The following is a 17,316-nucleotide window of genomic DNA, read 5'->3' on the forward strand; positions in this document are numbered from 1 at the left end:
TTCTTGTACACATATCTTCTCCATTCATACAACTACCAATTTCATAAAGACTTCTCCTCTCACTTGGAATATTGAAATACTCATATGAATAATTTTCTTGCCTCATGTCTTCCTATTCTAATCCATCCTCTCCTTAGCTTCCAGTTATTTTTACATAGTGTAGTCTGACCATATTGTTCTTACTCCTTTACCAATGCCCCTCTCTATTATCTTAAAAATTAAGTATATGTGTTATTTTAAATAATTCATAATGTAACTTCAGTTTACCTTTATTCAGCCCATATTAAATATGATTTCCCTTATTGCACTCCGTTGCAGTGAATTTGGTCTTATTGGTTATTCCTCCAGCTTTGACATGTGTACAATTATTAATTTTCAAACATGGATAGGAAATTAAGGAATGACAACAATAAATCCATTAGACAGAACCATGAAAAGAAATAGGTATGGATTTGTCTTGAACATTTCATGATGAAATGAAATCTGAATCAATTCATTTTTGCTTGTTTTTGCATTGATTATGTTAAATATCTATATACAATGAAATATGACTCTGGCTGAAAATAATTTACTTTCACTGACAATTGTAACCTGTTATTTGACTAGTGTAATGTGTATCTTTCAGTGAAAAAAGTAACCCCCAAATAAATTCACCTGCTTGGCTAGCTAAATTGATAAATATGAATAAATAGATTTTTAAAATGTTTTTATATATTTCATAATTTATACCATACTGTATTATTTAGTAGAACATGAATATAATTCATTAATAAATGTATCTTTTTCCATCCACATGACAAGACAGGCTTAAAAATTATAGATAAATGTAAGTGATCAGTGTTTTCTTACACTGATTTTGAACTAAAACTAAACAACAAATAAACAAAGCAAAGCAGGAAACACTAAGAAAAAGTTTAGATAAGTCAAAACACAGAAGTTCAACGTTAAGCAAAAGTTAGTAGAACAAAGTCGGAATCAATATTTGATGAATATGTCTACCTACAGTGTTTGAGAAAAATGTCTAATTAGAGTATGACAAAATACAATGAGCAAAACCCTGGAAAAATAGATGAATGATAAGATCAAAAATTTTTTGATGTAGCTAACTAAAATTACCATAGTACATATCAGAATATTTTCTTTTCCTTTTTAAAAAAGAGTTATTTATTGATTTATAAAATATTTTTTCTTTTTAAATTTTGACTTCTAAATCCTCTTACTTCTTCCCAAGTTTGTGTGTTGGTTTTCCCTCTACCATAATTCATTTTTGTGGTCCAATTCTTTTTTGGGATTTGCTCATTTTTCTAGACTATTTCTTGACTTTAAACGTTGTGATAAAGTTTTATTTGGCTTACCTGGAAATGGAGAGGTTCTGTTCCAAGTTTCAGGCATTTTATTCTACTCTTTTCAGAGTTAGCTCTGGGGTCCCAAATTTCCTATCTGGAAAAGTAATGTGATCCAAAGAGAGGTGTAATCATGTTTTTCTTGGTCTATACTCTGGTTTTTACCAAGAAAGAGCCCTTGCTCCCCTGAAAACACAAACACTAATAGTTTTCTTGGCCCTGGAACTGTGACCAGCACCTCTGCTCCCTGGTGACTCATGAGAAACATGCTCCACTCAGCTCTATTTGTACTCAGTGCTGCCAAGAGTCCTTTGTAATCTCTGACCAATTGTCTGATCCACCTTACTTTCTCTGGGCTGAAAGTTCTCAAATCTGCTTATGCTTCCATTGTTGTTGTAGCTCCCTCCAAATTCCATCACTGATACTGTTTCATTGTGTGCTAGGCCACACCTATGCCTTTATCACCACCATGTTTTACTAACCTCCTAGAATGTCTTAGACGGGAATAGTATCTTGCTGTGACCTTTTGTGGCTCAGCCAATCCAATACTTTATTTGAGTAGTTATTTTAGTCACTTGGAAGGAATATTGGAGGGTTCAGCTGGGTTGCTGCCTGTACTCTGCCATCTTAGCTCTACCCTTCATTTTTTCCAACTAAGAATACATTTGTTCCTCTTAGATTTCATATTATTTGATTCAACTGAGAGTTTCAATGCTCAAGATCATTTTGAATTCTGACTTATTTACACAAATTATAAGATGTCCCCATATGCCCTGGACTAACTGAAAATTTCATTAAGTCATCACTAAATCAATGCAGAAAAGCGATAATAAATAGTAGACACAGAATTTCAAAATAGTTCTTAATAATCATGTATACAGAGTGTACTATATATGTCCAAAATTCACTTATATCTCAAAAATGGTGCTGCATTAACCTTGCAAAATGGGCATCACCACTTTCTTTTCAGATATTTAGGTGTGCTAGGACACAGTCAGGATAAACTAAGTGAATGGCTATGGTCCTTTAGACTTTCTTCTACAGGATGTTAATAAGAACAGAGTTATGGATAGAGTACCTGAGCTATTGAAAATTAAAAAAAAATGCTTAAACACCTATGTAATTCAAAGTACCTTGTATTTAGTTGTTTTGAGTTTATTCTATATATATATATAATCTTTTATATGTATGAATATATATATATATATATATTTGGAATATGTGTGTGTATTTGTTATTTTCTCCATTAGAATGTAAGTAACTTGGGAATATTTCATTTATTGCATTTCTAATCCCAGCACAAGAACTAAAACATAGTAGGTGCTTAATTAGAGTTTGTTGATTAATAGATGGCTCTTGCCCTATATTACAAATAGTTCTTTATATTCTGAGGATTTGATTTCTTTGTCTATTTCTATGTCCTTGTAGCAATTGTGAATCTTATTTCTAAGTAGGGAGGTGAATCTACTTAACCATTAAGTTCTCAGGGTTCCTCAGGGACATTACAATACCGTAGTCAGCATATTATCCTCTTGATGCGACAGCTTCTATGTGAACATTTTCATGGAAGCCAAAGTCTGACACCATTCACTCATAACCTAGATGAAGATTAAAGAAGGAAGCATCACTCACCTCTGACACAAAAAGGAAGTACAAACTTTGAGGTGTATAACCTGACACGCTTGATAAGTTTTCTCGAAATATGATGTGTACACATTTGCTACTGGGTAGCCTTTGCAACTGGAAAGATAAACTGAACTTTCTTTTCCTTATACCTTCACAGAAGAAATGCATTATGTCATTGAACAAATGTCAGTTTATGACACTTTTTTATGTTGTCTTTTCATTGCAAGTCTTCAAATCTTAATGCTTTGTACCTGGAAATGAATTCCATTCTATTGATTTTGAGAGAGAAGTTACCCTTTAAGACAAAACAATATGGCTCACTAGTAACCTGCCTTTTTTTTTTTCTTTTGCTAAAATCTTCTGAATTTTCTATGTGGTTCAGCAACTCCTTACCCAGTCTTGGCCAACAGAAATGGTTTTGAGGGAAGCCTTTAATTCCAGCACTTCTACAAAGACAAAGATGATCTGCCAAGGTGGAGATAAGGGTATATTTCTGGATTATTCAGGACATTATTGGAACCAGCATTAGATTTTAATATCAGGTATTATTGTAAGGCACAGAGATGTTTCTTCAAAAATATTTATTACCTTATTAAGGTAAACTGCCTTCCCTGCTGGTGGACAATGTTTTATATAAAAACCTCAAAATCCTATAAACTTCTCAGTTGGAGTCCAAGTACTTTTTTTTATTTTTGCTGACTCCATGTTGGCCATTACTTTTATTCTAATTTTAAGGACAGTGGTAGCAGCACTTCAATTAACCAATTAATCAAAATAATATTCTAGTTTCTGCATATCTAGTTCTTAAAGCCTTTTTTTCCTTAAGAACATTATTCTGAGTGAATGCCACCTCCTGCTAAGGCAAGCATCAGCCTGCCCTGGAAAATCACCCGAGTTAGCTCTTTCCAAAGCAATGAGGAATTCTACCAACACTGATACATAAATGACCATAATTAGTCCAGAGAAGTGACTAGGAAAACTATGGCATTCATTGTGTTCAGTGGAGACCGCATCTGCTCCCTCACAACTTCCAGAGTTCTTTGTTTCACTTTCTAAATGCTGTTCCCGGGATATCTGGAAACTCAACGTACTTTAATAATGATAATAATATGCAATAGCAATAAATTCTTGCTATTAAAGAAAATTATATCAACTAAACAATGATCTTAAAGTGTTCAAAACAATGCATCATTTCTCTATTACATTCCTGAAGAGTTTATTTAATGATTATACATTAAACCTTTGTGATTATTAATACAATATTTCTGATACAATAGGTTTAAAATGTGGACATTAAAACTATCTCTGTCTACTTGCTTGTTTTTTCTGGGAATAAGAATTTTCTGAAATAGAAACAAATCAGCCCAAAATGCTGCAAAGTAACAGACCGTATCATGTTCATGTGAAGGTGAATAGGGACAGCATAGTAGAATGCATAGAGTCTCAGGCTTGGAGTCAGGAACACCTGAATTCAAATGCTATTCAAACAGTAACTATATGATTCTTGGATATTTATCACTTTTACCTTAAAAGAATGTCTACTGTAACATAGTGAACTTGAGAAAGTTGATTAGTAGAAAGAACACAAACAACAATAGCAATGTTGATGACAACAAAATAGCATTTTAATAGAATTCAAATATTTGCCCTATAAATTATGTCTTTTAATCTTCACAATATGCTCTGAAGCAGATGACATTATTTCCTATATTTTTTAATAGAAGGGGAAATTGAGATTAGAAAGCTTAAGTTGTCCAGGTTTACTTACCTAGTATTTAATGCAGGATTGAATATCAGATATCCTTAACCCTGAATTCCAATAATCTTTCTATTGTGCCTTGTTTTGAATCATGAGCCACTTCCTATAATTCTGTGGAGTATACAAATTTAGTAATATATAAGTTGATGTCAGACACACTATCTACAAGAAGGATAGGACATCAAAAACCATTTATTCAGTCCTATGCATGAGCAAGAAGTACCTCTATACCTATGATGATGAATCTATGGCATACATGCCAAAAGGGGCATGCAGAGTCCTCTCTGTGGGTACACACACACTAGAGGACTTGGGCAAACTGTTGCCTTCCCTCTCTCCACTAGCATGAGGACATTTTTTCAATTGACCCCTACTTCTATCCAGCAGGGCAATGGGAGTACTTACTCTCTGTAAAAGTTAAAATTAGATCTCGATAATAAAAAATAAAATATTGTATTTTAGGAGATTTATTAAATGATCAGTCAGAAAAAAAGGAATAAAAGGGATACAAAATAAAGACCACATTCCCCCATGGCTGATTAACCATTTCAAAATCCCCACTCACCACTGTCACCATGCTTGCTACATGCCCATGAGATTGAGCAGGACTGCCCATTCAATATTTATCCCCTCTATACAGGAAGTAAGTGGGCTCCCAGGAAATGTAGCTCTTTTTTAGGGTAACAGATTTTCAATTATACATCCCTCCCCTGTTGAGGATGAGATGAGTGGGTCACAGGCAGCAGAGCTGGAGGGAAGCAGAGTGCTCTGTTCACTTCCCTCCCTAACCCAAATCCTATATTTCTAATCCTAATCCTAAATTTATTCTAAGCCTAACCCTAACCCTCTGGACATTTTTTTCACTTCACCTGCCCCTCTGATCAATGGGACCACTTTCTTTCTCCCCTGTTTGAGGTAAGGGGGTCAGAAGGGGCCGGGAGGGGGGGGCAGGAAGCTGACCAGCACTCAGTCTCAGGCAGGGAGCAGGTATGGCACATGATTTCTAGGTTAGGGGGAAGATCATGGCACCTAGCCTCTAAAAGGTTCACCATCACTGCTTTATACCATCCCTTATAGGAGACAATCTAGTCTTTCCTCACAAACTTTAAGTGATAATGTGATAAATGACCTCAAGGTTATCATTTCTGTTTTGGGGAAAATCAAATGCTCATGTGTTAATCCTAATATGGAATGATTTATTTTTAAGTGATTGGAGTACTTCAAAGATCAAAGTAAGCTTTGTAGGATCTATATAAGGCCCTATGTGACATCAACAATCATTGACTGAAGAAATATTTGCTAGAGTTTAATGTTTTGAAGGGGAAAACATTACCATCTAATGACTTCCATTCCAAGCTTCAGACCCATGATACCCTAGGATTATGTTTTAATTCTGGAAGATTCAGTCATATAAAATTATGTAGGGAGTTTCAGGTTCCAGAGTCAAGACAGGTAGTAGAATTAGGAAAGCTCAAAACCACCATAAAAATCCTGTCCAATTGATCTTAAAATGACACCACAAAATGAATTCAGAAATGAAAGAAAGAAAAAGGACACAGAGTGAAGCAACTTTGAAGAAGAGACAGCCTGAAAGATAGGCAGAGGACATCAGGAGCACTGGGATGAGAGAGGAGCAGATAGCAGGAGGCTTCAGGAAGGAGGAAGGAGCAAGCTAAGAGCAAGCTCGCAAGCCACTTCCCCTTTCATCTTCTGTGTCAGGCTCTGAATCTGAGCCCAAGTCAACATTCAGACTCTGAGACACTGCCTTGGCCAATAGAGGTTCAAACCAATTCACACCCCTTAAATTTTCCAAGCAAACCTGCAGTTAGGTCCAGAATTACTACCTGGGGCAGTATGTGCTGTGCAGAGTGATCTGTGTGGACCCAGAAAGAGTATAGGAATCCCAGCCTGGGCTTATGGTTAGGACATAGATCCCAGTTTGGGATAGTCAATGGACCAGAAGCTGGGTCCCCTGGTCCTCTTGCCAAAAGCTCAAAGTAGAGCCCCAGAGCAAGGTAATCTACTGTGTGTCTGACGTGATCAAGCCCAGAATGAGACCAAAGGTCTACACTGAAGCCTGAGGCTAGAATTTCAACTCTCAGAAGTCTCAGGGGGTAATGGAATCAGCAGTGGGAAGTGGCTCTCAGAGCTCTCAGCCCACAGGCCATAATACCATTTTAGAAAAACTGAAACTTGCAGAAACCTAGAAATAAGGCTAAGGGTATCATCAAGGATGGACTGAAGATTAAGAGGGTTCCCTAACCTCCTGGACAACAGTCTATCTTTTAAAAGACTGGGGAAATGAGAAGACATTTAAAAAAGAAATAAACTATATAGAATTTTTATAGAGACAAAGAGTAAGGCACAGACATGGAAGGGGACAGTGAAAGCAAAGTAAACACATGCAAAGTTGAAAAGAAAAATACAAATTGGATCCATATTCAGAAAGAGCTCAAAAAAGGATTTCAAAAAATCAATTAAGTGAGACAGAGGAAAAATGGGGAAGAGAAATGAAAGTAATTCAAGAAGAAATGGACCATATGAAAAAGGAGGCTCAAAAAAGTGACAGAAGAAAATAATTTCTTAAAAATTAGAATTGGGCAACTAGAAACTAATGATTTCATGCAACATAAAGAAACAATAATACAAAATCAAAAGAATGAAAAAACACTTTATACAAATAAAGTCAGATCTAACAACTGGAAAATATTAATTGCTTATCATATAATAAAAATGACAATTTTACCTAAATTACTTTATTCAGTGCCATGCCAATCAAACTACCAATTAGTTATTTTATAGAACTAGAAAAAATAATAGCAAAATTCATCTGTAAGAACAAAAGGTCAAGAATATCAAGGGAATGAAAGAAAAAAAAAGTTAAGAAAGGAGGTCTAGTAGTACCAGATCTCAAACTATACTATAAAGCAACTGTCATCAAAACAATCTAGTACTGGCTAAGTAATAGAATGATAGATCAATGGAATAGGTTAGATACACAATATACAGGGGCAAATGACCTTAGGAACCTAGTGTTTGATAAACTCAAAGATCCCAGATTTTTGTAATGATAACTCTCTCTTTAACAAAAACTACTGTGAAAATTGGAAAACAGTATGACAAAAACTAGGTATAGTCCAATATCTCACATCCTATACCAATATAAGGTCAAAATTGCTATATCATAAATAAAGTAGGGGAACACAGAATAGTTTACCTAGCAGATATTTAGAAAAGAGAAGAATTTATGACTAAATGAGATAGAGAATATTATGAGATGTAAAGTGAATAATTTTGATTAAATTAAAAAGCTTTTGTAGAAACAAAACTAATATAACCAAGATTAGAAGGTGTGTAGAGTGAGAAATTAGTATGTTATTCTCAAGGTAATAGTTAAGATCCCTCAAGGGAAACAGCTGGACTGGAAGGTAAACATTTTTTAAAATTTTTTATTTGTTTACATATGTATATAAATGTATTAGCATTTTCATTTATTACACAAATATTTTTGTACAAGAAGAGCCTTTTCCACTTTTAAAATTTCTTTGGGCTACAGACCTAGTCTAGATAAAAGGGAATGCATTATTTTATAGTTCTTAGGGCATAATTCTAGATTGTCTGAGGCTAAAGTCCCCTCAATCTTTTTTATTATAAATTTAATTTTTTACCAGTTGTATGTAATAATAAATTTTCACATAAGTTTTCCTATGTTATATGATTGAACTTATCTCCACCCCTCCATTTCCTTCACCCTCCCAGTGCTGGAGGATGTTTCAACCTTAATTATAAATTATTATCTTGCAAAGCATATTTCTATATGGTTCATTTTGATATATGAGTAATCTTATAAAACCAAAAACCCCATAATATAAACCCAAATAAAACAAGTGAAAATGTGTAAGCTTTCATATGCATTCCAACAACAACAGTTCTTTCCCTAGAGGTAGAAAGCATCCTTTGTTATAAGTCTCTTAGAATTATGTGAGATCATTATATAGCTGAGTGTAACTAAGTCCATCCCTCCAACATTTATCATTTTCCTTTTCTGTCATACGGGCCAATCTGATAGGTGTGAGGTGGTACCTGTTAAATTTATTTGTGGTTGGGACTAAATATTTGAATTGGTGGTTTAAATTGGTGGTCACCAGGGATTTAATTTCTACGTCCCAAAATGAATTACTAAAGTAAATGAAATTTATGGTAGTTTATTTACAATAGAGGGAAGATATTAAGGAAGAGAGAAAAGAGGAAATTCTGGCTTCCTCTGAGCCAGGTAGAAATACTAAGGCCTTAATCAGGGAAAAGAGTCTCAAGACGATGGGCCTTTTCTCAGAAGTTTACAACTCCAAGAAAGGCAGGATCACTAAGTCAGCCTTTCACTCACCAAAGGTGACCTTCTAAATGGAAAGAAGTCTGGGTGTCTGTCTTCCAATCGCTCCTCAAGTGATTGTCTTCCAGTCTCTCCCCAGAGTCAGAGAGCTCTTCGATCTCCTCAAATCAGATGACTGAATAATCTTCTTCTGGCCTTTGATTCACTTTTTAAAGATCTTTTTCTCTTGTGTCACCTCCCCTAAATTTCACATCTACCAATCAAAGCAGACAGTTTTCTCCAGGACTGCCCACTCTTTAGTTCATACCTTCTTTGGTTAGATTATGCCTTTTAGGTTAGTTAGCACCTTTTTTGGTTAGTTCACCTTTTGTAGTTACTTAACACCTTTTTTGTAGTTTAAATGGGTAAATCTACTTACAATACTGATTTATCACTTTTGGGGGATTAAAATCTAAAAATAGATTGTGGAATACAATTCAATCTTCCCAATAAAGAAAGAGTTAAGTACTTTCATTGTTACAATTAGGAGATAACTAATTTCAATATTCACATACCTGAACATTGTTTTAATTTGCATATGATTATTGATAGCTTTGATTTCTTCATCTGAATATTCCTTATTCATAGCCTTTGAACATTTGTCAATTGGAGAATGAATTATTACAAATTTGATTTAGATCTTTATATATTTGAGAAATTAGAGTTTTATGAGATAATTTTGTTATACAAATTTTCTCCCAGTTAGTTGTACCCTTGCTAATCTTGGTTGCATCGTTTTTTTTGTATAAAACCTTTTTTAATTTAATAGTCACAATTATTCATTTTACATCACAGCAATATTCTCTAACTTGTTTGGTCACAAATTCTTCTCTTCTCCATAGATCTGACAGATAAACTATTTTATGTTCCCCTCACTTACTATAAATATCACCCTTTATTTCTAAATCATATACCCATTTTGACCTTATCTTCATATAGGATTAGAGATACAGATCTGTACCTAATTTTTGCCATGCTGTTTTCTAATTTTCCCAGCAATTTTTGTCAAAATAATGACTTCTTATCCCCAAATATTATATCTTTTGGTTTATCAAACACTAAATGGCTGAGGTGATTTACCCTTACTCTATTCCACTGATCTACCATTCTATCTCTTAACCAGTACCAGATTATTTTGATGATTATTGCTTTATAGTAGAATTTAAGATCTGCTACTGCTTAGTCACTATCCTTCACATTTTTTCATTAGTTCCCTTTATGTTCTTGATCTTTTGTTCTTCAAGATGAATTTTATTATTATTATTTCTGGTTCTTTAAAATAGTTTTGGTAGTTTGGTATGACTCTGAATGAGTACTTTAATTTGAGTAGGGTTGTCATTTTTACTATATTAGTTTGCCCTAACCATGATCAATGTTTTTCAAATTATTTAGATCTAGCTTTATTTGTCTAAAAAGAAGTTTGTAATTGTGTTCATATAATTCCTGAGTTTGTCTTGTGAGAGGAAGAGCTAACTACTCAAAAAAAAATCTTGAATTAGGCCATTAATGTAGCAAAGTTTATTTTATTTCATCCTTGCAAGAATGACAAGCCAGTGTTACAGGTAATACAGCCAATTAGCAAATGCAAGAAATATCCTAAGCCTTCTGATCCTTCAATTTAGAAGCTAACAGATCCTGTTTAATCTTGACTGGTGCTCCATCATATTTGAATTATTTCTTTCTGGATTCTTGCAATATTTTCACCTTGGTCTAGGAGCTTTTGAACTTGACTACAATATTTCTGAGAATTATCATTTGATGATTTATTGCAGGAGGTGAACTGTGATTTCAATTTCCACTTTACCCTCCTGTTCAAGGATAACAGGGCAGTTATTCTTTGATAATTTCTTGTAATATGATGTATAGACTTTTTATAATGACATTTACAATGATTCTTTGATTTTTTTTCTCCTGAATCTATTTTTAAAGTCAGTTTATTTTTTAAAATAAGATATTTCATATTTTCTTCTATTTTCATTCTTTTGATTTTTTTTATTGTTTCTTGATGTCTCATGCAGTCATTAGTTTCTACTCAACTAATTCTAATTTTGAAGTATGATTTTCTTCCATAAGCTTTTGATCCTCCTTTACCATTTGGTCAATTCTACTTTTAAATGCAACTCTTTTCTTTATTGCATTTTTATACCTCTTTTTCCACTTGATCAATTTTACTTCTTAAGCAGTTATTTTCATTTTGCATTACTTTCATTTATTTTTCCCCATTTTTTTCCACCTCTCTTCTTTATTTTTTGAATTCTTCTTTGAGCTTTTCTAGCACTTGAGACCAATTCCTATTTTTCTTTGAAGTTTTGCATGTGGGTGCTTTGATCTCCCTGCCCCATACTGAATCTGTGTCTGGCTCTTCTTTGGACCCCTAGAAATTTTCTATGGTTTACTGTTTCTTAATCCATTTGCACATTTTTCCAGCCTTTCTTCTTTGCCTTTGGGCTGGTAGTTCTGAGAACTACTGATTCAGTCTTCTCTGCTGATGGCTCCCAAGATTAAGAGCCTTGGGGCTAGGAGGCTCCCTCAATCTTGAGTAGCTATATAGCATCCCAGCATTCCACCTCCACGTGAATACAGAAAATCCCTTTATCATCTTCCTCTCCCAGGGGAATACCCTTAGGGTTACCTGGTTTATCCCTAGTCAGGTTTTAGACACCTAACTGGAGATTCTCATTCTATGCCTCCCACTCATCCAATGCCTATGAACTTTAGCAGAGGTGAAGTTTATTAGCAAGATGCACCTGTAATAAGTAACAGTTTGGGGACTGAAGAGTCAGAGGACAAGCTTCACAGCTTCAATCAGAAGGTTTCTATCATAATCTCAACTCAGTTGCTCATTACAATTGCCATCATTGCTATTTTCACCTTTGAAGAACCTTTTAAAACTTGGTGAAGTGAAACATAGCTGTTTACTGAGCTTCATATGCTATCTTTCTGTCTGACTCTTGTCTTCTTCCAGGAATCCAGGTGCTGCTTCCCATGGAACCTCATTTTATTGACCTTTTTCACTTTTGCAATGAGCTTCATGATTGACTAAATAGCCAACGTGTATAACTCAAGAGCAGTCATCCTGGCTATGATTACCACTGACAACATCTCCGTTACTGTCAGCATATTCTGCATCCAGGCCAAGGTGGATTTCACATCATGTGTGGGATTCTTTTTGGAACTGTGTTAACAGTGACTGGAATTATCACTGCTATTGTGCTGGCTTTCATATATGTACTCAGATTTCATATACTGTATGTTGCCCTTGAGGCTATCACTTTTACTCTGTTTTAGGCATATGGCACACAACTAATCCTGGGGAACAGGAAGCACCCCCCCCCCAGCCCAGAGGAGTATATTGCAGGTGCCCTGGAATTCTATGCAGATATTGTCTACTACAGCTTCTGGGGGACTACAATTAAGGAGGTTTCCCTTCTTACCCAGGCTCCTTCTTTCCTTTCTTTCTAATTAGGCCAGTCATCACGATGCCCCTTTTCTCTCAGTAACTTTCCCAGAAAAGGTTTCACCTGTTGTTTGTGAGAACTCAGAGAGTCATCCTCTTTGAGGCTGCTCATAGAGAGAGACTGGAGAAGCTAGAGATCAATTAGGACCCTCTCGTGGCTTGTCCAAGACTGAACCCATGGCTTTTTCTCTTTTATGTCCTCTATAAAACTTTCATTACTTCCCTGTGAGGGGTACATCATGAGATTATTCTGTCTTGGTAGCTAAAGGGAGAAAAGGTTCATATATGATTTTAAGGAAATGCAGCATCCTTTCTCTTCAGGGGATTCCATATTGAGCTGCTCTCCATAGTGCCCTTCCTTCCTGGAATTTTCTCTATGGGACTAGAGAATGGGGTCACTGCCTTCTGTCCGTGTTCTCATCCTTTCATCCCACATGGGGATCAGTTGATATCTAGCTTGGAGTTTCTGAAGAGGTAAAGCCAGTAATCCAAATGTAGGTATATGTGGGGCTGGCAAGGATTGAAATTCTAATTCATTTTCTGGGTCCCATGTCTTTGCTGCTACTTAATCTGTTCTTTATCTAGAGCATCCTATAAGTTTGTTTGTTTGGTTTTTTTTTCCTTAGGACTCTTCTCAAAGAATTTTAAATCTAGAAGAGATCATTCTGCTATTCTAGGCCAAGTTCCCACTGTAATGATGGAAAACACTGAGGGCCAAAAGTAAAATGATTTATCCTTGATCAAACAAATAAGAGGAGTAGAGCTATCCCTAGAAATGAGGTGATTTTCATGCCATTCACTAATTCTAGGAATACTGCCCACTTCACTCTCCTTTCTATTAGGGATGTTAAAAGTTGAATCCCCCATCAGGACCTGCTTTGCCTGCTCTGGGAGTAGGGAGCTATTAGATAAGCTTTTTAACATCAAGCACCTTATGAGAGAAGTCTCCAGGAGCTCAAGGGACAGTGTGGTCACTCAGGGTCAGCACCAGGGCAAAAAATAGGGTTTTGTATATGACCTTTCTGAAATTTTGACCACCACACAGAGTTATTACAGGAAATACAATAAAATCCTATGTTAGAAACTAAAAAAGTAAGAAATAGAAATAGTCACCCTTATTCTCTCTTCCAGAATCAATGAAGTCCAGTGGTAAGACAAAAGTCAAAATGTCTAGAAATGGCCCTGGATGCAATGGATATCCTTGGTGTATTCAGTGTCTGAGCAAGCTCCAAGTGCTCCATAGTGCCTGTTTCAGACACTTTTTGTGGCTCTTTGAATAAAATCTTCTCATTCACTCATTCTACTGGAGTAAGTCTCCATGCTTGAGATTCAGGGCCTGTTGGTTAGCATCAACCTGGTTTAGACCATCTGCCTGGATAGTCATACTGAGCCGAGGCTACAGTATATGCTATATAGCTTTTTGAAGTCACAGATAAGAATTGATTGACAGGTGGAAACCACAGATAGATGAGTAGCCCCAAAAAGGGTTTGGCAAGCCCCCATACCAGAGATGCTAGTCTTTCCTGAATGCCTCGTGTTTCCCTTATATATAATAACAGAGAAAGACTGAATTCTATGGTTGTTGCTTCCAAACCTAATACTTATAGAATCTCAAAATCAGAAGCACCTCATAAGGCATCTATTTTAAATTTAAAAATGAAAACATTTCCATTAGTCTTCGGGACTTTGCTTAAAGACTTCCCCTAAATGGAAACCTTCAAACTCTCTAAGCAACCCTTTCTATCTGGATCAACTCTAAATGTTAGGAAGATTTTCTTTTGTTAATTTTTTATCCTGCACAGATTTACCTCTGTATCTCCCACATGCTTCAGGCATTTAAGTTCGAGTAAATTACTTTATAACAGAGAAGACCAAAGGAGATGCTGGTTGTTTACCCACTTACAATGACTGCTCAGAAGGATTTGAGGAACAGAGGCCCCCATTATTTTTAAAGGAGAGATTCCTTCAAACTTGATCTTCATAATTACTGCTTAAAACTTTAGGTTATAACATGTTTGTGTACAGAATATTTAATAAAACTTCTCCCTGTCTTTTTTAAACTTGCAGAAATCTGACAAATATAGATTTTTTTTGAAAGACAGATGGAATACATTGAACAAACTCATTAGCAAGACTAAAATAGAAATCAGTTACTTTAGGGAAATTTTTAGAAATATACCAACAGGGAAATCCAACAGTGTAACTACTCTGAATAAGAAATCCATATTATAATGTCAAATCCTTTAATTAACCAAGTAAAAATTAAGGGGAGAAAGGAAAAATTAATCAATATATATTTCCTGATTCTTTTGGACTAAAGTTATGCAAAATCCAGGAACCTAGAAGCAATAATATGTTACAGAGTAAATAAAGTATGGAACTAGTCAGAAAAATTCTGAGTTTAAAACCTTACCTCAAAAACTTAGCTTTGTTACCCTCAGCAAGTTTCTTAACCATCCTGCCTCAGTTTCCTCATCTGTAAATTATGAATAACCATAATATCTACCTCCCACATTTAATGTGAGAATTGAATGAAATAATAATCTCAAATTTTGAACTCAAAAGCACTATATAAATGGTAGATGTTATTATTTTATAATTTTTATTAGATCCCACCAAACAATAAGAATAAGTAGATCAATGTTAAAAAGACAAAAGGAGAAATAAAGGGATTTTTTTTTATTTTCTGAGAGAAAAAGAGACTTCAAATGAAAAATGAATCAATGAAATAAAATAAGGATTAAAAAAAGAGGGCAGTTGAGAAGACATAATTCTTAAATCTTCTACAGGAAATTTAAATCATATCTGACCAATTCTAAAAAATGAGTCAACTAGCAGACAATTAGCAATTAGCAATTCCTACAATGTGCTAGGCATTGTGTTCAGTGTTGGCTTTAGATGTAAAGTTTATTGTAGTGGGGAATACTGCCCCTTTAGTTGTTCCAGCAATTGCAAATTGCAGAATCACAGAAAAGCAATCTGAGATTCAGAAAAAAATCTTAGTTCCTATAAAATCATGTAATATGTGAATAAAATTTGCATTTCAAATATTTCTGAGTAATATTTATTCTGCTAACCACTAAAAGATTCATGTTAAGAGTAATTTTTTACCCCATCTCCAAGGAAGACCAATATACGTTTAGGTAGCTCTAAATATTAGGAAGTCTCTCTCTCTCTCTCTCTCTCTCTCTCTCTCTCTCTCTCTCTCTCTCTCTCTCTCCCCTTCTCTCTGACTCTCTCCTTTTCCCTCCCTCCCTCCCTCTCTCTCTCTCTCTCTCTCTCTCTCTCTCTCTCTCTCTCTCTCTCTCTCTCTCTCTCTCTCTCTCTCTCTCTCTCTCTCTCTCTCCTTCAAGCCAAAGGTTGTTTGTTTACAACTTTTAAGCATTACTCCTAATTCTTACTTCTGGGAAAAGAGAGAATGAGCCCAATTCTTATTCCATATGATAGCCCTTCAAATAGTTGAAAACACATATCATATCCACCATCAATATTCTTTTCTACACTAAATGGACCTACTTCCTTCACAGGACTTTTATAAGGCAGGAAGGGAACAAGTCTAGACAAGATGCAATCTGTCATGAGAATACTTAGGCCCAGAAAACTTTAGATTTTTCCCAAGTGAAACTGCTTTTTAAAAACTGAAAGGGATCTGTAAATTTGCTCACAAACACTATTCACATCAATATTCCATAAATTTTTCTCCTTTTTTCTTTTTTAATGTTTTTTTAAATCAATTACATATAATAAAAAAATCTCTATATGAGTTTTCTGAAGTTTTCTGATTGAACTTTTCTCTCCCCTTCTCCCTCCTGGTACTGACAGTTGATTCCATCTAGGTTATATATGCATTATCATGCAAAACAAATCTCCATATTGTTCATTTTTGTAAGTGAGTAATCTTATAAAACCCAAACCCCAATATTATGGAATGATCAACTGTGATTGACTTAGCTACTCTCAGCAATACAATGATTGAGGATAATTCTGAGGGATCTATGACAAAGAATGCTACTCCTCTCCAGGGAAAGAACTGTTGGAATTGGAATGCATATCAAAGCCTAACATTATTGCTGTAACTCTGGACAATGTTTTCCTGCTTCTGCTTATTTCAGTCTGCATTCATTCATGTAGGTCTTTTCAGTTCTTTCTGAAATCATTCTGTTCATTCCTTATAGCAAAATAGTATTCTGTCACCATTACACACCACAATTTGTTCAGCCATTCTCCAATCAATGGACATTCCTTCAATTTCCAATTCTTTGTTAACACCAAAAGAGAAGCTATAAATATTTTTGTAAAAGTAGGTCATTTCTCCTTTTAGTGATCTCTATGGGATACAGACCTAGTAGCGATATTGCTGCATAAAAAAGTAGACATTGTTTTATAACCCTTAGTGCATAATTCCAAGACTTCCTCCAGAGAGGTTGGATCAGTTCACAACTCTACTGGAAATGCATTAGTGTCCCAATTTTGCTACATCTCCTCCAACATTTATCATTTTCCTTTACTGTCCTTTTGATCAATCTGATAGGTGTGAGGCAGTACCTCAGAGTTGTTTTAGTTTGCATTTTTCTAATCAAGAGGGATTTAAAACATTTTTTTCATATGATTATCGATAGTAGTTTTTATTAAATAGTGAGATCTTATCCCCAAATCTGGAATATTTGGGTTTATCAAACACTAGTTTGCTAAGGTCATTTGTCCCTAATCTTTGATCTACCACTCTATTTCTTAACCAAAACCAAGAGTTTTGATGATTACT

General features: G+C 35.0%; 1 pseudogene; it reads left to right on the forward strand.

Moving 5' to 3' along the window:
- LOC100618793 (protein lifeguard 3-like) overlaps nucleotides 1-12,559 on the forward strand; it is a 91,932-nt pseudogene extending 79,373 nt beyond the window's left edge.
- Nucleotides 12,560-17,316: the final 4,757 nt, after the last annotated feature.

Source organism: Monodelphis domestica, chromosome 2, assembly GCF_027887165.1.
Source record: "Monodelphis domestica isolate mMonDom1 chromosome 2, mMonDom1.pri, whole genome shotgun sequence".
Taxonomy (NCBI): Eukaryota; Metazoa; Chordata; class Mammalia; order Didelphimorphia; family Didelphidae; genus Monodelphis; species Monodelphis domestica.